Below are 23,214 nucleotides of genomic sequence, written 5' to 3' on the forward strand. Positions count from 1 at the left end.
GTTCTTCATTTGTAGGTAGTTGATTAATCAATCTGAGTGATTATCATTGACCAGGAATATTGTAAAAAGAGGCTCTTCAGGTAGTCAACATAGTAGAAGAGAACATGGCTAGTATTGACCTTATAATAGGGGTGTGCTGGAGCTGAATGTGCAAATCTCTGTCCATCTCCACGTTAATGACATCACAGGATGCCTTGAAACAAGCCATGATGGGGGTAGGTACTCCATGGAAATCAGCAAGCATAGTAAAACAGAGGTTTTTTATTCAGAGACCAACAAACTATTGCCTATAAGTCAAATTTAGTCACAACAAAATATAAAAGGATGAGAGAGAGAGAGAGAGAGGGAGGAAAAAAAGAGAGGGAGAGGAGGGAAAAAGAAAGACGAGACAGTGTTATCAAATTACTGAGTGTAGTTAATGTCTAACATTAGTTTAAAAACTGCCTCAATATAAACCAAAATAACAGAATGTGTCCACTGGACAGATAAACACATTTAAAGTTTATGATTACACATTTCCTGGTTGGCCTCGGCAAAAGGACTTTAGGACTTAAGCATTTTCAGCAACAACTGTAGAGTTCTGGACCGGTTTTTCATCCATCCAAACCCACACCCAGCCTAGCCTTCCCAGGTGGTGTTTTTTCAGCAAACACACTTTTGGTGAGCTCAGTTCTTCCATGGAAGACTGAAGTGACAGCGATTGGGGGAGAGGCCCGCTGATGGGTTTCAGGAGCTTTGGCTTCTCTCCCAACAGAAGCTAATGATGAGGTTTCTTTCCCTGGGCTGGCCTGGAGGAATATTCTTTTACCAAAGATTGATCGAAGAGAATCACTCTCAGTATTAACCAGAATAAGTATGCTTTCCTTGTCCTTTGGGGGGCGGGGGGAATCAGGGTGGCTCCATTTAGAGGGATTGCCGATGTCTGAAAGCCAAGTAGAAATTGTTTCAAGGATTATTGGTTATTTTGGATCATCCCCACAACTATGACCAATATTTCTCCTAAAAAAAAATAGCAGCTTATCTACTGAAAGAACACTCATACATGCACATCCCGACACATACACAAGCACACATACCTTCTACCACATTTACTTCTACCCAATCTCTCTCTCTTTTTTAAAAAAAAAAAAAAATATTTTTTATTTGGGAGAAAGAGCATGGGGAGGGGCAGAGAGAAACTTTAGTGACTCCCTGCCCCACCCGGGACTTGATCTCAAGACCCTGAGATCATGCCCTGAACAGAAACCAAGTCAGATGCTCAACTGACTGTGCCACCCAGGGCCCTTAAAGTCTTCCTCAGATTAAAAATCCTTTCCAGGGGCTGTTTGCTGCTGTGCTCAGCTGTAGCTTATGACTTCCCATTTTCTCTCTCTCAGGGCCAGACCCAGGGTCAGGACAGAACTTTCTCCTTACGGTCAAAGTCTAGACACCAGAGACAGACGTCCTGGAAAGGGTGCTGAGGTCATGATCAAAGCCAGAAAAACGAGTCCAAATGAGTCCATTGATCCCAAGAGGGCAGAAGAACAGGAGCTGAGGTACAAAGCCAAAGTGGGATGGAGAAGGCCAAGGGGCCCGGAGGCAGAATAGTCACAGGAACAAGCAGAACGTGATCAGCGTGCATTCCCAAGCTGTGCCGGGGAGTTAATGTCACTCACGGTCTTTTTGTTTCTTTATAAAATTCTAATCAGAGTCAGCATTGCTTAGGAGTTAAGTTGCAAACCCTGGAACCAGACTACCTGGCTTGGCTCTGCCATTTACTAATTCTGTGGCATTAATCGGTTTCCAGTTTCTTTCTTCATCTGTAAAATGGAACTAATAATGGGTTTTAACTCACAGTGCAGTTGTGAGCATCAGATAAATTCATATCTGTAAAGTGCTAGGAAGAGCATCCGTATAAAAAAGATGTAAAACAAAACAATATTCACCCGTGTACCTTAGGTCAAGTCTTAGGAGAAAAAGATTATCAGTGGGATCGAACTTCCCTTGTATTTATCCTTCTTCCTTCTTTCAAAGGAAACCACCATCTTGAATTTGTGATTGATGATTCTTGCACATTTTTATATTCACTTATATGAATAGTTGTATCCCTAAGTATTGAGTGATTTTTTCATATTTTAGATTATATATATATATATATATATATATATATATATATATATATAAAACTGCCATCATGTCTGCTGTATTCCTCTGTAATTCGTTCTTCTTACTTGATTCATCTGTGTTGATATAAGCAGTTCTGGGTCATACATTCATGTCATTCCTGTTATTGTTAGAGTATTCCCAGTGAATACATGCACCGTAATTTATTTATCTGTTCTCCTGTTGATGGACACTTAAATTGCTTCTACTTTTTGCTATCGTAAGCATTCTTAGACATTTCTTGGCAGATGAATGGGAGTTCCTCTAAGCTGACTTAGAAGTGAAATCTCGAAGATTTAGCGTAAGCTTATTTTCAAATTTACTTAATATTTTTCAAATTATTCTTTTAAGACATTCAGACAAATTCACATGATCATTAGCACTCTACTATGTGCCAACTGCTGCTTGAAGTCCTTTAGATAGATTAATTTATTCAGTCCTCAGAATGAGGAAATTCTATTATTTCCTTCACTTTATAGACGAGAAGTTCAGTCATTTTCCTCAGATCACATAACTGGTAAGCTATGGCACTTAGATTCACACCTGGAGACACACTGGTTCCAGAGTTGTGCTAAATGCAAAAAGAATATAATAAAAAGTCAGGATATTCTGACCAAAAAGTATCACAAGGCAAATAAAAAGATTTCATTGAAGGAGGTGAGGTCTCATTAAATCCAGTATTTCCTTGTCTTAACTATGTGTGCATAGATCTTATTTCCAAATAAGGCCTAGTCCAAGGTTCCATGTGGACCCAAATCTTGGGGAGGAGAGACCATCTTCAACCCTTTCTACAGGGGCCAGTACAGGATCCCCTTCTACATTTGTGGCCAAAGAGAGGAGTCTAATCTACTTTCCACAGGACAAGTCTTCGGATATTTGGAAAGAGCTCTACTCTACTATTCATAGATATCCCTCTCTATCCCCTCTCATATGCCCAAGAGGTCTCTTGCCTTCTCTACACATGCCCAACTAGCAGAGCCCCCAGTAGTTCTCACTTCTCAGGGAATTCCCTCACTGTCCAAGTGGCTCTACTCTGGATGCCCTTCCATTTGCCAGTGTCCTCTGCATATGAAGGAGCATCCACAACAGATACTCTTTTCCAGATGTGGACAGATCAAGACAATACGGTGAACCCTAAGAATTGCCAGTAATCCTTCTAATACTGTTTGGGCCACGACTGCATGAGCCATACATTCTGGATCATTCAGGAGAGCTGAGTCGTATTTCTAGCTCTGCCCCTAGCTCTATACACAGAAGCAAATCGAAGTTTCTGCAATTACATTTCTCAACCTTCAGAAAAAGTAATACTTGCCCTAACCTGTTTGACAATAATGTTGTGAGGACAAATATCAGATTGGTACAAAAGCCTCAGATAAAATCCTCAGATAAAAATGGATAGGAAGAATGTGGCTATGCACCCATAGCACAATGGAATGTAACCTTGTCCTATGTCATGGAGTCCTTTAATAATCCAACGAAATCTACAGTGCACTGCCTCAGAAAATGCATATAAGCATGGGCACACCCACACATATAAGCTTCCAAATAATTGGGGAGTTGAATTATCCTGGAGTCCAGACTCAGATTCTCTTCATTCTCTAATTAAGAAGTGATTTTGAGACTGAGTATTAAATAACTACAGAAAAGAGTATTCCTTCTGGATTCACAGATGGTTCAGAACTGAGGCTGTGTAGCCAGCCTCAGCACAGCATGTGGCCATAGTTGGAGCAGTGCAGAAATATTTTTGGATGGAATTCAGTGTCTGTGGACAGTGAAGCACCTATCAGTAGTAGCAACAGAACTCCAAAGTACAAGAAGTTGGTCTTCAGTCCTCTCTCATTTTCTGTCTTCTTCCCCCTTTTAATGTCATTTCTGCAGAAATTTACTCAGCTCTCTTTGAAAGGATGAAAGTGATCCATGAAAATGATCCTCACTAATATGCTAGAATATCAAGGTCCAAGACTATTTCAAGTGAGAAGTTAGCCTTAAGAAAGCTCACCATGGCCAGAGGAGCATAGTGATCTATCACATGATTTATTAGATTTTCTATTGGCGGTTGAAATAATTTAGGACAAGAACACTTTTCTTACTTACATTACTAATGTGTTTTTTCCATAATTTTAACATAATTTGTAGCATTCATATAGCCTCAAATTCTTCAAGCTCTTCTTATTGGATATGATTTCTTTTGTTTTCTGCCAAAAACCAAAACAAGAGTGGAAGACAAGGAATACCCATTTTATAGATAAAGAAATTGAGTCTTTGAGAAATTAGACCCTTGCCTTAAATCTTGCAAGTAGCAAGAGACAGAGCCAGGACTTACCCAAATCTGATCCTAAATCCCACTTTCTTTTGTTATATCATAAAGGTAAGCATGTACATAATATCCAAGTTCAGTTTTCCAATGGCTCTTTTGAAGCCAAGATGTAATATGACTTCAGGGATAGTAGAAGTTCATCCCAGAAGTTGGAAGTCATATAATTCTTCTCTCTTTCTGGGTAACCTTCAACTGGGTGCATGGTGGAGTTGACAATTGCCTCCATCTGATCAAATTTAGGGGAAAAAAGCTCTGTTCCTATTCTTACTGAAATCTCTTTAGCAATGAGCGGTGCCTTTCATGCCACAGTAAGACACAGGATTGGAAATGCAAACATCTGGGTATAGGTCAATGCAAATGGCTGATATCAGATCTTTCTCCGAAAACAAGTCTTGACAGGGGAGAGGGTAGGGAAAGAGTCACCGCCAAAGCCAGGACACTGTCAGAGGCTGCCAAGAGCCATGGGAGAGAGAAAAGTCAGTGTCTAAAGACCAATGGCATCTGACTCCTATCATCCTTGCGGTTCTCTCTCTCCCCTGAATTCTCCTCACTCAGAGAAGAATAGAATGAGTATGCTCTTGACTGCAGGAGTGTTTCTCAAAGTGTGGTCCCCAGAACTATAGCACCTGAATCACCCAGAAGTGCTGGTTAAGCACTCAGATTCCCAAGCACTTCACATCACACTGCCAGTGAACCACCCCCACACCTTTCCAGTCCTGGTCTCTGGGGCTGAGGCCAGGAATTTGCCCTTGTAGCAAGCTCCCAGAATGTCTTCTGCGAACATTAATGTTTGAGAACTATTGTTCTTTTTTTTTTTAAAGATTTTACTTATTTATTCATGAGAGACATAGAGAGAGAGGCAGAGACACAGGCAGAGGGAGAAGCAGGGTCCCCTGGGGGACCCCGATGTGGGACTTTATCCCAGATCCCTGGGATCACGCCTTGAGCTAAAGGCAGATGCTCAACCACTGAGCCACCCAGGCATCCCAAGAACTATTGTTCTAAAGGCTTAATTAGGCCATGAGAACACTGATGAATATTCACTTTTGAAAAATCTTAAGGAAAACACCTCAGTGAAAGGTATTTTATGGATTTTTTTATAACCCTTCTCTTTCCTTATCTTAAACTCAATTGGTGTGTTTTTAAAAATTATGCAACCCAGTGCATATACTATTTCAATTAGATGCACAAATGTGATCTCTATATATCTGTATATGGGCTATTTTAATTTCTTTTCCCTTTCCTACAGTTTTTACCTCTTTGCGTCCCCTGTCTATTCTCATCTCCATGAATGGCCCCAGTAATCTATAATGCAATCCAATCTCTAGTCTCCCTTAAATTATGCACACACTCTCTCACACACACACACACACACACACTCAAACTTACATGGATACGTGTTGCTTTTCATATTACCAAAACAGAAACATTTTACATTTTTTTCCTGTATCTTATTTTTCTCCCTCAATAATAATCCTTCCATATTACAAGACTGAACTCTAATTTACTCTTAAATTATTGCATGTGATTTCACACTGCAGATGAATCATAACTTATTCAATCATTCCCCTACTGAGAGACAAAATTTTTCCCCAGGTTCCTATTGTGGCCGATGCAGTGATTGACATCTCTGCTTTATTTCTAGGGATAGATTCTTATTCATAGGATAGAGAACCACGTAAATGTTGGCAACAATATTAATTAGTATTGGTATTTTGTAGGCTTATATGTACCTTTGTTTTTAACAACTCTTTTCAAATTGCTTTCTAAATAAGATGTTTTAACCGGTAGTTAATATGAGTATTATTCTTCCCCTTTACAACTTCTCATTATAAAAGTTTATATTGGTAGCAAAATGCAAATTAGTTATATACATTTATCATATTGTATTTCTAAATGTTCTTCACGTTGAATATCCCAACTTTCCAAGTACCATTTGAATTTTACTAATACTACACATCACTGGCAAATAATAAGTATTGAATTCTGAGGTGCTATGCAGGTGTAACCAAGAAAACAAACCAAAGCAACCGACAAAACAAAACAAAAACCGGCTGCCTTCAATTAGACTTCCCTCCAAATATTTTAGATTTTAGATACATCAATAGATAGATGATAGGAAAAACCTCCAGTATTTGCCATGCCTTGCCAACAACCAAATCTGATAGGGTCAGATTTTCTTCTATAAATATGCAGGATAAGTCAAGGTCAAAGAACATTTTCTGGGAACAATAGCTATTTTCTTCATTTATTTTTATGACACTGAGGAGGAAGAAGAAAAGATTTGACCTTGCTAGATCCACAAACTTTAACCAGCCGTTGTTTGATTAGAACACCTGGAAGCGTCCGGCAAGGTATCCAGGTGCACAGACCGTTCACCTATGACCACATCCAAAGTGCCATTAACATAACAGTTCATGGGAAATGGCAGGACTCCGAATGGGATGTTTAAGGGAGACAGGAGCAGGAGGATGGAAGGAGGGCTGGAGAAGAGAGAGGGAAAGCATTAGGTCTGTGAGCTAACAGGGGGGAAAACCAGCCTAATTATGGAAGAAAAGACACACACATAGGATAGCTCACCCAGGCAGAGTTGCTGTGGAAGCACATTCCAGGAAAATCTTAAGAGATTACCTTAATAATAAACCATGCATTCTTCAGCAAGCCGTCACGGGATTAACTACCCCTTTCCTTAGGCTGGGAACACAGTTGTCAGGCTTTGGTGTTTTGTTGTTGTTGTTGTTGTTGTTGTTTTACTTCTTTACAGGCAGGTTTTGTGCAAGGGAAGTCATGCAAGGACCATAGTCGTGCATTGACTTTTCCTCACCTTAATTTGCTAAATGTTACTTTCAGCAGTGATAAGAAAAACCATTTAGGCAGGGTCAGTGTCTGGGTGGGCTTGGGTGTGATTCTCCAGCTGCCAGGATGTTCGTTTTAGACCTCCTGAAAAGTGAATGACTTTGATGCATAGGAAACTCTGTTCCATCAGAAAGAGAAAAGGTTAAATTTATTTTCATATTTCTTTTTTTTTTTCTTACTGTGAGCAGGACACTGATTTAGTGCCAGAAGCAATATCAGCACTCTAGAGCTATAAAAGTACTCTTCAAATCAGAGTTCTCCACTGTCAACCCTTAAGGTTTCTGTGTAAAATGACAGAGCGGTCTATTTTAAGCTGTAGGTGTGAGCCCACTGCTCATAAATGGACGTTTTCATCAAAGTCTTCTCTTGAAACTCCAGCTCACTGCAGGTGAAAGCATTTTCTTCCTCTGGCTCCTGAGATATACCCCTTCCTTTTTTTTCTTTTCCTTTGGCTAACTTTTTTTAATTATTATTATTGGAGTTCAATTTGCCAACATATAGCAGTGACCAGTGCTCATCCCACCAAGTGCCCCCCTCAGTGCCCATCACCCAGTCACCCAGGCCCACCTCCCTTTCCACTACCCCTTGTTCATTTCCCAGAGTTAGGTGTCGCTCATGTTTTGTCACCCTCACTGATATTTTCACTCATTTTCTCTCCTTTCCCCTTTATTCCCTTTCACTAATTTTTATATTCCCCAAAAGAATGAGACCATATAATGTTTGTCCTTCTCCAACTGACTTATTTCACTCAGCATAATCCCCTCCAGGTCCCTCCACGTCGAAGCAAATGATGGGTATTTGTCGTTTCTAATGGCTAAGTAATATTCCATTGAGAGACATACCCCTTCCATTTGGTAGAGCAAACATATGTTAATATTTCTAGTAACAGTCTTTTGATTTAAAGAAAATAAGTTTGGGATGGTCACTTCTGAGTTGAGAAGTTATGAGAAGCCCCTTCCCACCCACCCCCACCCCCCCCACCCCCCCGAATTGCCAATGTGTCTATTTGTCTGAAATCAGCTGTCATTTTTCCAGCTATCCAGCCTTTGGAAGGAAAATCATCCTTCTGAATTCCTGGGTCTTAGAAGTAAAGCAGTATGTCCTGAAATGTACCAGAATTAAAGTTCTCTGCATAAATGTTATAAATACTATCCTAAGATTAAATAAGATAGTTTTAAATACTATTCTAAGATTATCCTACATACCTCTTAGCATTCACAAGAAGTCATTTTTTTTTTTTTAATAATAGCAAATTAGCTCAGAGGAACATTGAAAACTGTCAGCACTCCCCCCACCCCCCACCCCCACCCCGACACACTCAGGTGTGAGGAGATGAGACAGGTGGCAGAAATAGTAGAGGCCAGGAGAGGTGACGCTCTCACTGGCACAGCGTTGTGCAGCTCTGGCCCCCTGGCTCCCTGGCGGTCCCAACCCTGACCTACTTGAGAGTAGGGACTGCCACTCACACTGAGCTGCCCCAAATTACACAGTGGCTTTGCAGCTGGGCTAGGCTTGGACCACAAAAATACATCCTTGGTGTCCCATGAGCCCCATTTGAACCCTCAGTTTCCAGAGGTAAGATGCAGATCCACTGTGTGTTGCTCACTCAATAAAATCAATAACCCCTGCTTCTGGGTCACAATTTGGCATTTTCACATTTAGTGCACACTGTCTCCAACTTAAAAAAAAGGTGGTGGGGGAGGGGACATAGACATGCTTTTCACAGGTATAATTTCAACATTCTTAAAAAGCGACAGAGTTTCTGGGAGATATTGTCCAATTGTTCATGATTTTCGACTCTGGAGAAAAGGAACTCCCAGCACCAAGGTCTGCTATGGAGTGCCTTCTGCGGAGCACCGCATGTCAGTATTTTCAAATGTTTTCTTTCTTAGGTCTCATGTTTTTTCTTAGAGGTGTCGGGAATACTGTGGAAATCAGCGCAGATAGTCAAGTTACGGGTCTACACACGGGTGCACACACCGTAAGGGAAGCGAGTATATTAACTTTGTGTCTGATGCACGGATTTTTTTTTTTTTTTTTTTATCGGTTAGAGGTGAATGCTTTCGTTGACGTGGATTTCGTGAAGCGCTGTCTCTGTCCACCGGGATTTTATTTCATACGTCGATGCGCACACACCGAGCCTCCCACCGAGTTCAGTGCACCCACCTCGGCCGCCGCACGCGCAGCCGTGGAAACAGCAGATGCGCGCGGGGACCCTCGCCTCCCGCCAGCGCAGCCTGGAGTAAAGGCAGCCCTTTGTTCCGACGGCCGCAGGGTCGGGGCGGCCGCGGGAGCCGCAGCCCTGCAGCGGGCGATCCAGCGAGGGAATTGGCGAAACCAAGGTCGGGGTGGATCCCACCCCCTTCCTGCGGGGTTTCCCTTTCCTGTCCTCATTTGCCCCCTCCCCGGGCCAGCGTGTCCAGCTCCCGGGGGCGGGGGCTCCCTCCTCCACGGGCCGGCCCCCCGCCCCCCGCGATCGCCCCCCGCGTGCCCATCTCCCCCGGTCGCCCCCCGCCCCGTGCCCAGCTCCCCCGCGGGCCGCCCCCCCGCCCCCCCTCCGCCCCCCCGCCCCCCGCGATCACCCCCCGCGTGCCCATCTCCCCCGGTCGCCCCCCCCCCCGTGCCCAGCTCCCCCGCGGGCCGCCCCCCCGCCCCCCCTCCGCCTCCCCCGCCCCCCGCGATCGCCCCCCGCGTGCCCATCTCCCCCGGTCGCCCCCCGCCCCGTGCCCAGCTCCCCCGCGGGCCGCCCCCCCGCCCCCCCTCCGCCTCCCCCGCCCCCCGCGATCGCCCCCCGCGTGCCCATCTCCCCCGGTCGCCCGCCCCCCCCTCCGCCCCCCCCGCCCCCCGCGATCGCCCCCCGCGTGCCCATCTCCCCCGGTCGCCCCCCCCCCCGTGCCCAGCTCCCCCGCGGCCCGCCCCCCCGCCCCCCGCGATCGCCCCCCGCTGGCGGGGCCCGGGAGCCGGGGGAGCCGGGCGCTCGGCTCTGCTGTGCGTGGCGGCGGCTCGAGTTAATAAACAGTTAAGTTTGGAAGACTCAGCAGACACGTTGAGGGGGAGTTACCGAGCCCGGGCAGCAAAAACATCCCGGCGCATTCCTGGGGAGCCCTCGGCTGCCAGCATCTGATTAGAACCATATCTGCCGGGAGTGGCCGCGCGGCTCCGAGCTCCCGGCGGCGGCTATTTAAGCGCGGCCCGCCGGGTGGGCTGGCGGCAGCCTGCAGGCGCGGCTCCCGAGGTCATGCGCGCTCCGCCGAGGCGCTAGGCGGGTGAGTAGCTCCCGACCTTCCCCCGGGCCCCGCGCTTCGCGGTCTCCTTCCCTCCTTCGCACCCCCCCCACCCCGGGGTGCGGGTCCGGGACTTCGCGGGGGACCGCGAGAGGCGACCTGCGCGGGGGAGCAGCGTCGGGGCCTGAGGTCCGAGGAACGCTTCCAGGGGATGCATCACCTTTGGGGGCTCGGGCTGCAGACACGTCCAGGCTGTGACATGTCACAAGCGCCTCCCTTTGTGTGTGTGTGTGTGTGTGTGTGTGCGCGCGCTCGTGCTTGTTTAAAAGCCCCGGGGCTGGCGTGGCTGCCCACCGCCTGATGAACCCCTCCGAGGGCGTTTATTCCTGCCCCGTGACCAAGGCTGGGGACCTGGGTGGTGCCCCCCTGAGAAGCGTTTTCCCGGTGACTGACAACGTGTGGCATGAAAATGTGAACTTTGTCTCACACCCGCATTCTTAAGAAAGTATCTGCCCAAGAGACTGAACAAACTTGTTTTAAATCCCTGGAGCGTTTAAAAGGTGTCGGCCTGCTCGCTTGCTTGCTGTAAACTGGCTGGAAAGATTAAGTAAGAATTCTAGAAAAGCCGGGGGGGGGGGGGGGGGGGGGGGATGAATGGGTTAAAACCATGGAGCCCCAGTCAGCCTAGCGGTTTTCCCAGCATAGAGCCGACTCTGTTATTCCTGCTTCCCTTCCTCTGGCCCGACTCCCTTCCTAGCCTGGAATTCGGTCCCCGCCGTCAGTTGCAGCAGGGAGCTGTCGGAGTCCAAAGGGAAATTTCACTGGATTAAAAGCACTTAAAGAATCTGGATGTTATCTCCACCCCTTCTCCCCACCCCCCACCCCCCCACCTTTTCCTCTTTCTCTTTAGTTTGTGTTTGCAAGGAAGAGAGGCACTCTTGTAAAATGAGAAGAGCAGAAATAAGCTTCCAGACACATGGAAAGACTTAACAATTATGGAGGGGAGACTTCATGAATAGTAAATGTTGTTATTACACTATAAAGTGACTTAATGAAAAAATTTCTGGCCCTAATCGGGCAAAGCGGGGCAGTGGGGGAGAAGAAGGTAAGCCGGGACTAACTCGCACAGAAGTAATGGTTGGAGGAAGAAGGCGGCCACAAAAATGCCTTTGAGATGTCTGATAAGGAAGGCCCTAGGAATGGCTTTGAGAGGACGGATAGAATTGATCCTCTTTACAGGCGTAAGGTTAGCTCCCTGGCCGGGTGTGTCATCTACTCATCTCCGGCAAGGCTGCCGGGGAGGGAGGAACTGGCTGGGAATGGGGGAGCACGGCGGCTCCCCGGTGGCTTGTCTCGGTGCTCTGTGACATCTCCTTGCTTGCCTCTTCCCCTGCTGCCACCGGTCAGACCACCATCCTGCTGCCTTTCTCTGGGCCCCAGGCCCGGGCCATCCCAGGTTCTGTCTCTCCCTCCTTGAAGGGAAACAGGCCTCAGTGACACTGTAGCAAAGTTTATTGCCTTGAGAATTCAGAAGTATTTGGGACCAGGCCCTCCTTAATCTTTGGGGAAGGACCTTTTTGGTGAAGCGCTGGGCGTGGGGCAATAAACAGTGCCACACTTGACACAACAGCAACGTGGAGTGCGCGGTGTGGACCGTCTCCTAGAGAAAGCGCGAAGGAGATCTAGTAGCCTTTCCCAGGGTGTGTTTCTGGGACTGATTACTTCTTCCAGATTCCTGATGGGTCTCCCCCTGAGGCAGACTGGATTCTTTTTCCTGTTGGTGAATCACTTGACTCGCCCTTTCCCTGCACTCCCAGCTCTGTCCTTTCTTATCCAAACAACTATCCTACCAGCCAGTTCTCCTTCAAGCTATAGGCCATCTGCCTGGATGGCCAGAACACGCTGATGGCCGTGAAATGTCCTCCGGCTTTGAACTGTGACATATATATTGTTGGCCTTCTGATCCTGGACACAACGGGATCTTCACCTGAGGCTGTAGGAGAGGGGAGGGAGCCCTCCATGGCACTTGTTAAAAGCCTTGTCTAATCTGTCGAGGAAGACTCTGCATTTCCACTGAAGACTTTTTACAGTTTTAGACTCATGGAAAAGTCCAGATTCCCGTGCATTAGGTTTATTTCTTGTCTTACCCCAAAGGTTGAATGGATTGTAGTCACCTTGTTTAGGTTGAGGGAATTGCTTTTAAGACACTTGTTGGCATGAAGGTGGTACAGGGACCTCTAGAAACTTCTGACCAGGGGGTTGGGGGTGATAGCCGTTGGCCTGCTTGGCCATGCCTCAATTATCTGAAGATTAAGGAGAGCAGGAAGGTATATGCCTTGCTGGGTGGCGCCTGGCCTGCAGGAGGCTTTGTGGACCTTGGCCGCACAGCAACTATGCGCTGCTTCATTTCTAATTCTACCGTAAGCCTAAGCTTGCCACCGCTGATATTTTTTTATCTGAATGGTTTTGAAGGCATCGTGTGTTTCTCTCCCTTCATCTCTCCTGCCTTGAGGATTTAATTGATCGTTTTCTCAGAGACCAGTGGAGATGCTGAAATGCTCAGGAAGGCTGCCGAAGACTGAGCTCTCCTGTGTTCGGTTGCCCTCGCGGTCATCAGAACATGCCTCCCTGCGTGGAAAGGCTTGAAAGCAGATTGGCTGGGGAATGTCGGTTAACAGACTGAATGTGTCGGGTTTCCTGTGCCCCAAAAGGAATCAGAACGAGAACTACACTGGCAATAAGAAACACCTGAGTAACAGGATGTGGTCTTTCAAAATTCTCCCTGGTGCTGCGTGTGCGTGTAGAGTTGAAGCCGTGCCACCGAGGCGCACAGACGTAGGCCAAAGTCACCTCTAGGTGAGCTGCTAGCTGCAACAGCAGTTAGGTGTGCTTCGTGGAAAGCTCGCTCACGGCAACGTAGCCTGGCTGGACTGAATGAATCACGAGGAGAGCAGGCCACCGGGTCTCCTCTTCTTCTAAATTAGTAAAAACATACTAATTTCTGATGAGGGGAACACGTGATGCCGAGGATGGACACAGAGGGCTAGCGTTCATGCCAGCTTCTGCCCCCCACCCAGAACAGTCAGGTAGTGGGTTGAGAGCAGGGGGTCTGGAGAGCAGGGGTTCTGCTGTCTTGATTCCCATCCCAGCTACACCACTGCTGCTTACGTGACCTTGAGCAAATTGTGTGGCCTCTCTGGACTTAAGCTCCCTTGCCTGGAGAGCATAAGAGTACCTTGCCCACGTTTGGTAGGGAGATTGTCAATCTAACATGCTTTGAACACCTTATTCCAACCTAGAAATGTGTGTTTTGTTTTCTGGTTGCCCCTCGAACAACTGGATTATGTGTCTTTGTGAAAACCCAAGGCCGACTGGAGAATTTCTTCATCAAAATCGGGCACTGCTCGTCTACCTGAAAAGCGTCCGTCATTCAAGCACCTAATATTAACAAAGCCAGTGTGTTTGCTGTGCTCACACTGGAACAGACAGGGAGTTGCTCTCTGTTCTCCGCCTGGAAGCCTGTAGTTTGCTTTGGTCAAGCTGACCTCCTTCGGCTCATTCAGGTCTCCACCCCCTCGCAGCCTCCCTACAGAGGGGGAGCCGTTCTTCCCCAAGTCAGCATTATAGCAGAAGGAAGTGGGAAAGCAGGGACCACCCATACTAAACTGAGTGACTGGGCTAGAAATAAAGTTTTCCAAGTGCGTGCGGCCCCATCCTATCCTTGCCCACATAGCTGGGCAGGTTGCCATGGTTACTCCCCTTCCCGCATCCTTCTCCTACCCTGGAAGGAAGCCTGCCACTCTAGGGTGAGCAAAATCTGAACAAATTGCTTCCTGATCCAAAAATGGAAGTGACTTTTTTATTGAGGTGGGATCTCCTGTCTACCTACCTCATCCTTTTCCTCCCCTCAACTTATTTTAATCTCAACACTTAATTATCTAACTCTTTCTAATTTCTTACATCATCAAGGTAGCAAAACATTAAGGTTTATGGAATTTCAGGAACTAGGAGCTATTGCCTCAATATTAAAGAAGCCTGGCAGTGTTTCTCTGCTACCGTCACGTATACAAGCTAGCTAGAGGCAAGTGACCTTCAATGCCTTAAACTAGTAAGAACTCGGAGTGAACCGAGCAGGCCAAGTGTGAGTGTTCAGCTATAAGGAAGTTACCAGAAGGCGGAATCCAGGAGGGCTGTCACTGAAATTTTTAGGTAACCACAGAGTAAGGGAAGCAGAGGAATAGGAAGTAGCAATTGTGGAAAAGTGAGATTTAAAACCCTGTTTAACCTGGAAGAAATTGCGGGGAGAGATATGTGGTTTCACATTTTCTCTGGGTAGGAAGCTACCCTATTGCTCCCTGATGCACAGTGTTTCTCTGAAACAGACTGAGGTCTTTATGGGACAGATCAAACACATAAACTCTCATTTTTACAATCAAATTCATTCAGTCTTTCAAGACTGGATACTTAGTTACCTTCACGTGTATTTCACAACTAGAGAGAATTCATCTAGATTAGTGCTTCTCACAGTGTGGTCCCCAGACTAGCAACACCAGCATCATTTGGGAACTTGTTAGAAATGCAAATTCTTGGTCCCCATCCCAGATCCACTGAGCCGAGCTCCAGCAGTGGGGCTCATCCAGCTGTATTTCAACAAGCCCTCCACATGATCTAAGAGTAACTTTCACAATTCATTTGTTTTATAATTCAGTCGTTCAGGGGAAGCATAACAAAGTATTTGGATTCCTAAGTCATGGAAATAATAAAGCAAAGCATTTAAACATAGCTCAGTTTAACTGGATCTTAGGATGCAAAAGATGAAAAAACACAGACCTTGACATTTTTCCTACTATCTCAAGCGTTGCTTTCGTGATCCGAGGAAAACCGATATACTCCTTAGTTTTATATTATCACCTCACTTCCAAATCCTTTCTCCTCCTTTGGGTTTTTTAAGAGCACGATTAATCTCCATTTATTAGGAGACTGTCCCAGTTACTTCTTTTAAAAAAGATTCTAGTAAACTAGATCATTACCCAGGAACCAGATGGCTTTCTCTAACCTATAAAACTTTTTATTTTGTTTTTCATGCAATGCCCAGAGTGCGGATGAAGGCTTCTCCATATTGGTAAATGAATCTACTACACTTAGTTTTTACATAGCTTTATGGTTTAGAAAATATCATTCCATTTATCCTTCACTTTAAAGAACTTAAGATAGAAAAAATATCTTTTCTTAGCTCAAATATGATAATTACATATCTGCTTGCTCCAGGTCATATCACTAAATGAAAGAGCTAGGATTCAAGCATGTATCTTTATGACTTGAATCTTGGTGTTCATCTGAATATTTACTGAGTACCTATTATGTGGATTATGTTGCTAGCCTGGCCGTGGAAGAGAGCCTAGTGAGTGGAAAACTGGAAGAAAGTCTACATCACATGAAACAAAGAACATAGACTCTGGACTTGCATTGGAATGACAGCTGTGCCATTTCCTAGGCATGCTACTCAATATTCCTCATCCGTAACTGCCTCACTCACCTTGCAGAACAGTCCTAAGAATGATGGATGCTAATCAGAGACTGGTGATTAGCAGAGATCACACCATAGAGTGAGAAATATAAGGGTGTGATCCAGAATTAGAGAACTGGAACTCTGGTTTCAAGGAGATGACATAGGTTAGTGGTTAAGACCTTGGACTCTGCACTGCAAATGACTGTGTCCACAACTCACATTGCCATTTAAGACAAGAGATATCATGTCTGAGCTTCATGTTCTCCATCAGGAAAATTAGTTGCCTCAAAGTTAGAGTTAATGGTGAAGCCATAAAAAAAAAAAAAAATGCTTTCTCGGAACTGCTGCTTTAGAAATGCACCTGCTCTAGAACTACAATTCTCAATGCACCAATTAGGCTGATATTTGGAAAACGCTCCTGTTTTAATTGTTTGTGAGCTTTAGGCAAGCTAAAATCTAAAGATGAACACATTTCAGCTGAAAATTAGAAGACTTTCTTTCTTGCACACCTTGAAACTATTAAATGTGAGGGTCAAGCAGAGAATGTGGCAATGCTTCCTAAGCCAATACAGGCCCACAGATATTAACTCTTAAGGTACCACTTAAATCTTCTTTGGGCAGGACAATACAGTTCTCTTAAGGTCTAGAGTTAATCCATGCTCAAAGAACTGGAGAGTGATGAATAGCATCACTAAATGTGTCCATATTGGATATAGCTGTCCTCCTTGTTCTAAACATTTCCTACAACTGACCTCATTTATTTTCCATATTTTAAGTGTCCTATTACAGGCCCAAACCTGATTTAATCTTCTGTGATACGTAATGCAGATCCCAAGGTGCTTTCTGTTATCATTTAGTTATCATATTCTCGAACACCTGTCAGAGGGCTGGCATGGTTATATGAAGAATGCTGAGCCAGTCTGGATTTGGGGCACAATGTTAATCCAGGTGGAAAACATATAACTGACCTCTAGATCAGAGGATCAGAAGTGGAAATGGCATGCTTCTGAGTAGTTGCTCAAATATCTGTCCTCTAAAAGAAAGTCTCTGATGTGCTTTAATTTTATTAATACTGGGGGGTGGGGGTGGTATTTTTTGTTTTTGTGTTTGGGCTTTTTTTTTTTAACCTTTGCTTCTAAGGTTAAACATCTTAAATGCATCCCATTTTTTAAGTAGAGCTGGTTGATAATGAGACTGAATATCAATTTCTGCTTGGACCAACGTTCAGCTATAACTGAAGCTTTTCAGAAATGTATATGTTGACAATTGACAAACAAATTGAAAATTTAAATTTATCCAATGTTGAAGCTATCTTCTGAAGGGTATCTTGTTGCATGGATGTTTGTGTAACTGCCTGTTAACTTGTTCTTTGGAAATTTCTGATTTATTCAGCTTGTCTGAAGTTCTCAATGACTAAAAGTTGGCTGTAATTGAAAGTTGGATGATAATATTGTCCTGACACCTGCTAGCAGACACATAAATGTCAACAATCGCTGCCTACAAGACATTTAGACAAGATGACATCTCTTCAACTAATGTATGGTCTTATTACAATTAAATGGTATAGACAGGGTCAAGAGAAAGAAGACACCAGTGTGATAATGGACGTGGCTTTTAAAAGAATGGTAGGAGTCAGATAGAAGAAAAACGCATCCTAGGCAGAAGTACATATGCAAATTTTCCAGACATGTGTCCAAAGATACAGACTGGCCAGTTTGACCAAGAGAAAGTACAGATGGCAGAGAGGGAAGACATGAGTTTGGAAAGGAGAGATGGATTGCACTGAGACTCGTATATAAGGACAAAGAACTTCAATCTGTATTTATTATGTAGTAGATCTCTTTGTTAAATCAGGAAAACAAAATGCTGATTCAGATAAATTAACCTAGCTATATTGGCAGAATGAATTTGAGCAGAGATCATTTACCAATTGAAGAAAAACCTACATTTCGTGACAAATCAGCAACGTAGAGAAAAGATTTGCCTAAGCGAATATTATGAACACGTGGAAACTATGTTATCACTAATGTTTTAAGTGCACTATTTACCAAACTACGTGGGACATTGAAAAGTAGGACCTGACCTCAAAATTTCATTGAGTTGGGGAAGTGAATCAGAGGACAACAATAGGTCATGGCAAGTGTAGAAAAACGGTAGCCTAGTGAGAAGTCAGTGAAGACTCCGCTAAGGCAACACATCTTGAGTGGACTTTGAATGACAGGAAGGAATTTGCATAGGTGAAGCCAGAAAGTATTACAGGCTAGGGATGCAATACAAGAAGGTATGGGGTGTGTGTGTGTGTGTGTGTGTGTGTGTGTGTGTGTACAGGGCAAATGGAAAAGATTAGCCTCTCCAGGGAACAGGTCTCTGTCTCCGTCTCTCCCTCTTGCTCTCTCTAAAAATACATATATACATATACATATATATAGAGAGAGAGATACAAAATAATATAAAATCAGGAAGGCCATGAGCTCTGATAGGGCATTACCACAAGAATTCAACCATAAAAGTAGACCAGACCAGTTACAACTCGTTTCTTACAACTTAGATTCTCATTGGATTCTTTTGAGAAAGTGAAGGAAAAAATTCATCCCACAAAGAGTTTCTTTACTTCAAGTATTCTAAACATCTTAAAAAGTACCTATGTTAGGCCTACAGAAAATACCAAAATAATGCTGTAAGATGAGCTGGCTAATTGTGAGGGATAAGATACATGATACAAGGAAGTATTGCTCTTTTGTTTTTTTTTTTGTTTGTTTGTTTTTTTCATTTTTTTTTAATTTATTTTTTATTGGTGTTCAATTTACTAACATACAGAATAACCCCCAGTGCCCGTCACCCATTCACTCCCACCCCCCGCCCTCTTCCCCTTCCACCACCCCTAGTTTGTTTCCCAGAGTTAGCAGTCTTTCTGTTCTGTCTCCCTTTCTGATATTTCCCACACATTTCTTCCCCCTTCCCTTATATTCCCTTTCACTATTATTTATATTCCCCAAATGAATGAGAACATATAATGTTTGTCCTTCTCCGACAGGAAGTTGGGGTGGTGGTGAGGCAAGATTAGGGAGAAATACTAAAAATTTTTAAAAATTTTTGGTGGGGAGGGAGGAGGAGAATGGACATAAAGGGCAGTTCCAGAAAATAGAGGGTCACAGGATGGCCAAATTCAGTAGACATGTGAACAGTCTATGATAAAATCTTCATTTTATGCTAAACTACAGAGAGTACTGTTACTGATCTTTTAGGCGTATTCTCATACCAAATACATTATGTTGTTCTGTTTCCAGGTAGTGTATAGAGATACAAATGTTCAACTTTCTATGTAAGAACTCTTTAATAGAAACAATGGAGGCAACCGTGTTTGGTTTTAGGATCTGGACTCTTAAACTTCATGTAGCCAACACCTGTTGAAGGGCTTACTATTTGCAGTGATAATGAAGTCCAATATTTTAAAGACTGACATCAACCAGGTGCTATTGGACACTCCTTTTTTAATGCTCTCGTCAATAGGCCATGTTACTTAAATACCAAAGCCACTTTGGGACAGGCCCTGGTTACATTTTCATAATATTGCTTCCTTAAAATCTATAATTCAGTAGTTTTGCCTGATTTGAAAGCGGCACTGTTGTACTCATAAAATCTGATAATTAAGAGTGCCACAGAACGTGCTTGGTTCTAGAATACCGAGGTTCATGTCATCTCCGAATTGCTTGCCCTTACGAAGTGACAAAACTGAATGCCAAATGAGCATAGAGTTTCTTTCTGGTATTTATGAAAATAACGTTGATTCAGAAATTTGGCTAACTTTTTCAGGAATCATCATTGACATTCTTTAATAACCGAGTGTATCACAAGATTCTTTCCTCCCACTGGCTCTGTCACACAGATGCTCTTCCAGATTGTAATATGGTTATAGAAAACTCCCAAACATTGAATGTAAATATCCTCCATCTAATTAGCAATTTAAGTAAATGTCATAATTTTAAAACTATCTGTTGAAGAGGGTAATTAAGCCCTTAAGACAAAATTCGCATCTTTCCATGATTGATAAAAATAAGAAAGCAATTTATATAGGGTTCCTTGAAGTAGTCTAATTTTGCTCTTATTAAACATTACTAATGGCGATGAGGCTTTCTACCCTAATCAGAAACACTTCCTCTAAAAAACTTAGCACCGATTTTAGTACTTGCATGTTCTCTCTCCCTTGCCTATATCGTTTGTTGTTGTTGTTGTTGTTGTTGTTTTGGTTTGGTTTCTTAAGATTTTTTTTTTCAAGATTTTATTTCTTTATAGAGACAGAGAGAGAGAGGAAGAGACACAGGCAGAGGTGATGTAGGACTCGATCCTGGGTCTCCAGGATCACACCCTGGGCTGCAGGCGGCGCCAAACCGCTGTGCCACCAGGGCTGCCCTAGGATTTTATTTATTTATTCATGAGGGACATAGAGAGAGAGAGAGAGAGAGGCAGAGACATAGGCAGAGGGAAAAGCATACTCCCTCCGGGGAGCCTGATGCGGGACTCAATCCCAAGACTCTGGGATCATGACCTGTGCCAAAGGCAGACACTCAACCACTGAGCCACCCAGGCGTCCCAGGTGTCCGTCCTTTGCCTATATTGTAAGCCCCTTGAGAACAGAAGGCATGTGTCTTTAATCACTGTAGATGTAGCATAGCAAGCATTTGGCACACAGTAGGTGTTCTATAACCAATAACCAGATGGCCAAGTGAATGAGTGACAAGTTGCTCTCATTTGCAACATTGATTGTGATTTATTATGGAGTGAGCAGAATGGGAAACTTCAGTTCACCTTATCATCTATTGGTATAAGTAAAGCAATTCCAAGTCCTTTTTTTTTTTTTTTTTTTAACTTTAAGGTTATTTATAATGAGTAACATCCGTATGTTCCTCTAGTTTATGTCTGCTCAGGGCCTGAGAAAGGCGGACAAGCTGTTACTGAAATTCTCCAAATGGTGTGATCTTTTCAAGTCCTTGGGTTAACTCTACCAATGGAGTATTCATCATAGCTCTTACATGATCTGAACCGATGGGTATAATCACCTGGCGAATAATTATCATAGTAGTGAATAGTTTTCAACATAATACTTCACCCGAGGACAACTTCTTATTCTCCTTCAGTTTCTTTCTTTTTTAAAGTGGTCACTCAACTGTTTCCAAAAAAAAAAAATTAAAAATTAAATAAAAATGGAGAAAGTAGATGAAACCTTTGGCTCAAGCACTGGATAATTAATAATTATCCCTTTGACTTAACAGAATTTCTGCCAAAATCAAAAGACACCTGTTTTTTTTAAATAGCATACTGCAGCTATAATGTGGGTAAAGATGTGATATCCATTAGGCTCTTCAAAATGCCTAAATTGGGTTGCCAATTCATTATTGTTGCAAAGACCTCATTGGGTCCAAGGAAAACAGCCTAAAAATCAACAATAGACCATACACTGCCCAACTTTTAAAATCCCAGCATAAGAGAACTTTTGAAAATTCTACTGTCCATTTGACTCAAGCCTTACTGTTCATTTTTTTAATACATCAGGAATTTTTCTCAATCATTTTGGATAGGTAAGTATCAATGAATGATGTCTAAGCCAATAGTTCAAAGCTTATGGTGGGCAGCATTCTCTATGGTCCGGACATGTGTGTATTCACGTCGTAGTTTCTCTTAGCTTTTGAGTTTAATTTTATGTACTGAATTCTAAAGTACCCTCGTGATTCTATCCCTAGCCCAAGGTAGTCTGTAGATTTACCTACATTTTAGATATTGCTACCTGACAAATTAGCTTGTCTCTAAGGAATTTAATTTTTAAAATGCAGAAAGGCACATGTCACCCTTAAATCACTATTCTAAATGCATAAGAAGCAGAGACCTTTCTCTTACCCTGCTCACTCTCTTCTTAACCAGCATTTCCTTGGTACTGATCTTTCAAGTTCTATGGAGAACATGTATAAAATGGGGAAATGCTATATATTCTCCAAATGAGGTGCTGTAACGACATGACTATCTTAGTAGCTGGCTTTTATAAAGGATGTTCCTTTAGGTGCTCACATTTCAAACTACCAATTCACTTATATCAACTTTTAGGAAACTGACATTATGGGAATTCTATTTTTAGGATAAAATGGATCTTCTTAGAATGAAGGTTATAAGACATAATGGCCTTTGATTTTTTTTTTTAAGCCACCTTTAGGACACTTGGTTTATTTGAAGTTTGAGGGTCACAGTGCATCATAGCTTGGCAAAATGGGCTAACCTTGGATCTGACATTTGAGATTGTTAGACCTTAACCTTTCAATCAAAAGGCTTTGTTTCCAAAAGATTGGCCAAGTATTTAAATGAAAAAGCCGGAGTTGAATCAAAGTGGCAAGTTCATGCGACTATCCTACTACAAAGCTATGTGACTCTTTGATGCCATGGTCCATGCTCAGATTTGTCACCACCCCAACCTCCACACCATTGCTCCAAACCTCAAAGTCTTCCCGATACCGTCTAGACAAAATGTAGTTCTGAAAATTTACTCTAATCCAGTTTGACCCACCTTTCAATCTTTTCCCCTCATATCACCCAGCACCACTCGTGTACTAGCCAAGCTGACATAAATATCCTTTACTGACTGCTATCAATTCCTCTTTCCTGAATGTATTTTCTGGCAAATTCACTTTCCTCCAATCTGAAAATTCATATTCCTCCAATTTGAAGAACTGAGTTTAATTCTCTCTTTTTGCTTGTATAATTCTAAAATAAGTTAAAGAGCATATGTATTAGACTTCTGGAATTTTTAGTGGGTTGGTTGACTTTTGTACTTCACCTTCTCTCCTGTCAGGTAGGGATGATGATACTTTAGCATTTAATGAGACATCATACCTCACACCTGGCATATAACAAACATCCAATAATTTAACTTATAAAAATATGGTATTCCTTCTGTGTTCCTAAGAAACCTGTTTAAGCCATCTCCTACCCGGCTGCTCTCTTTTTTTCCAGGACATTTATCACCTTCTGAAAGACTATAATATATTTATGTGTTTCTCTGCTGGAGGGTAAACCCTACAAAGGTATAGATCTTTACTTTGCTCACTGACATATCCCAAGCTCTAGAAGAGTGCCTGGCACATAGTAAGGACATAGATTTATTACATGAATTAGCTTGCATT

At 43.4% G+C, this 23,214-nt stretch overlaps 1 protein-coding gene across 3 annotated transcripts in view; it reads left to right on the forward strand.

The window, feature by feature from the left end:
• Positions 1–10,348: 10,348 nt before the first annotated feature.
• DAB2 (DAB adaptor protein 2) overlaps positions 10,349–23,214 on the forward strand; it is a 50,991-nt gene continuing 38,125 nt past the window's right edge. For 2 of the 3 annotated variants that reach the window (XM_038535254.1, XM_038535256.1), the window contains exon 1: positions 10,350–10,581. The gene's annotated coding sequence lies outside the window, so the exon portion shown is untranslated. Of the gene's footprint in view, positions 10,582–23,214 lie in introns of all 3 variants that reach the window. The other variant, XM_038535255.1, reaches the window with a different exon arrangement.

The sequence above is a fragment of the Canis lupus genome, chromosome 4 (assembly GCF_011100685.1).
Source record: "Canis lupus familiaris isolate Mischka breed German Shepherd chromosome 4, alternate assembly UU_Cfam_GSD_1.0, whole genome shotgun sequence".
Lineage (NCBI taxonomy): Eukaryota > Metazoa > Chordata > Mammalia > Carnivora > Canidae > Canis > Canis lupus.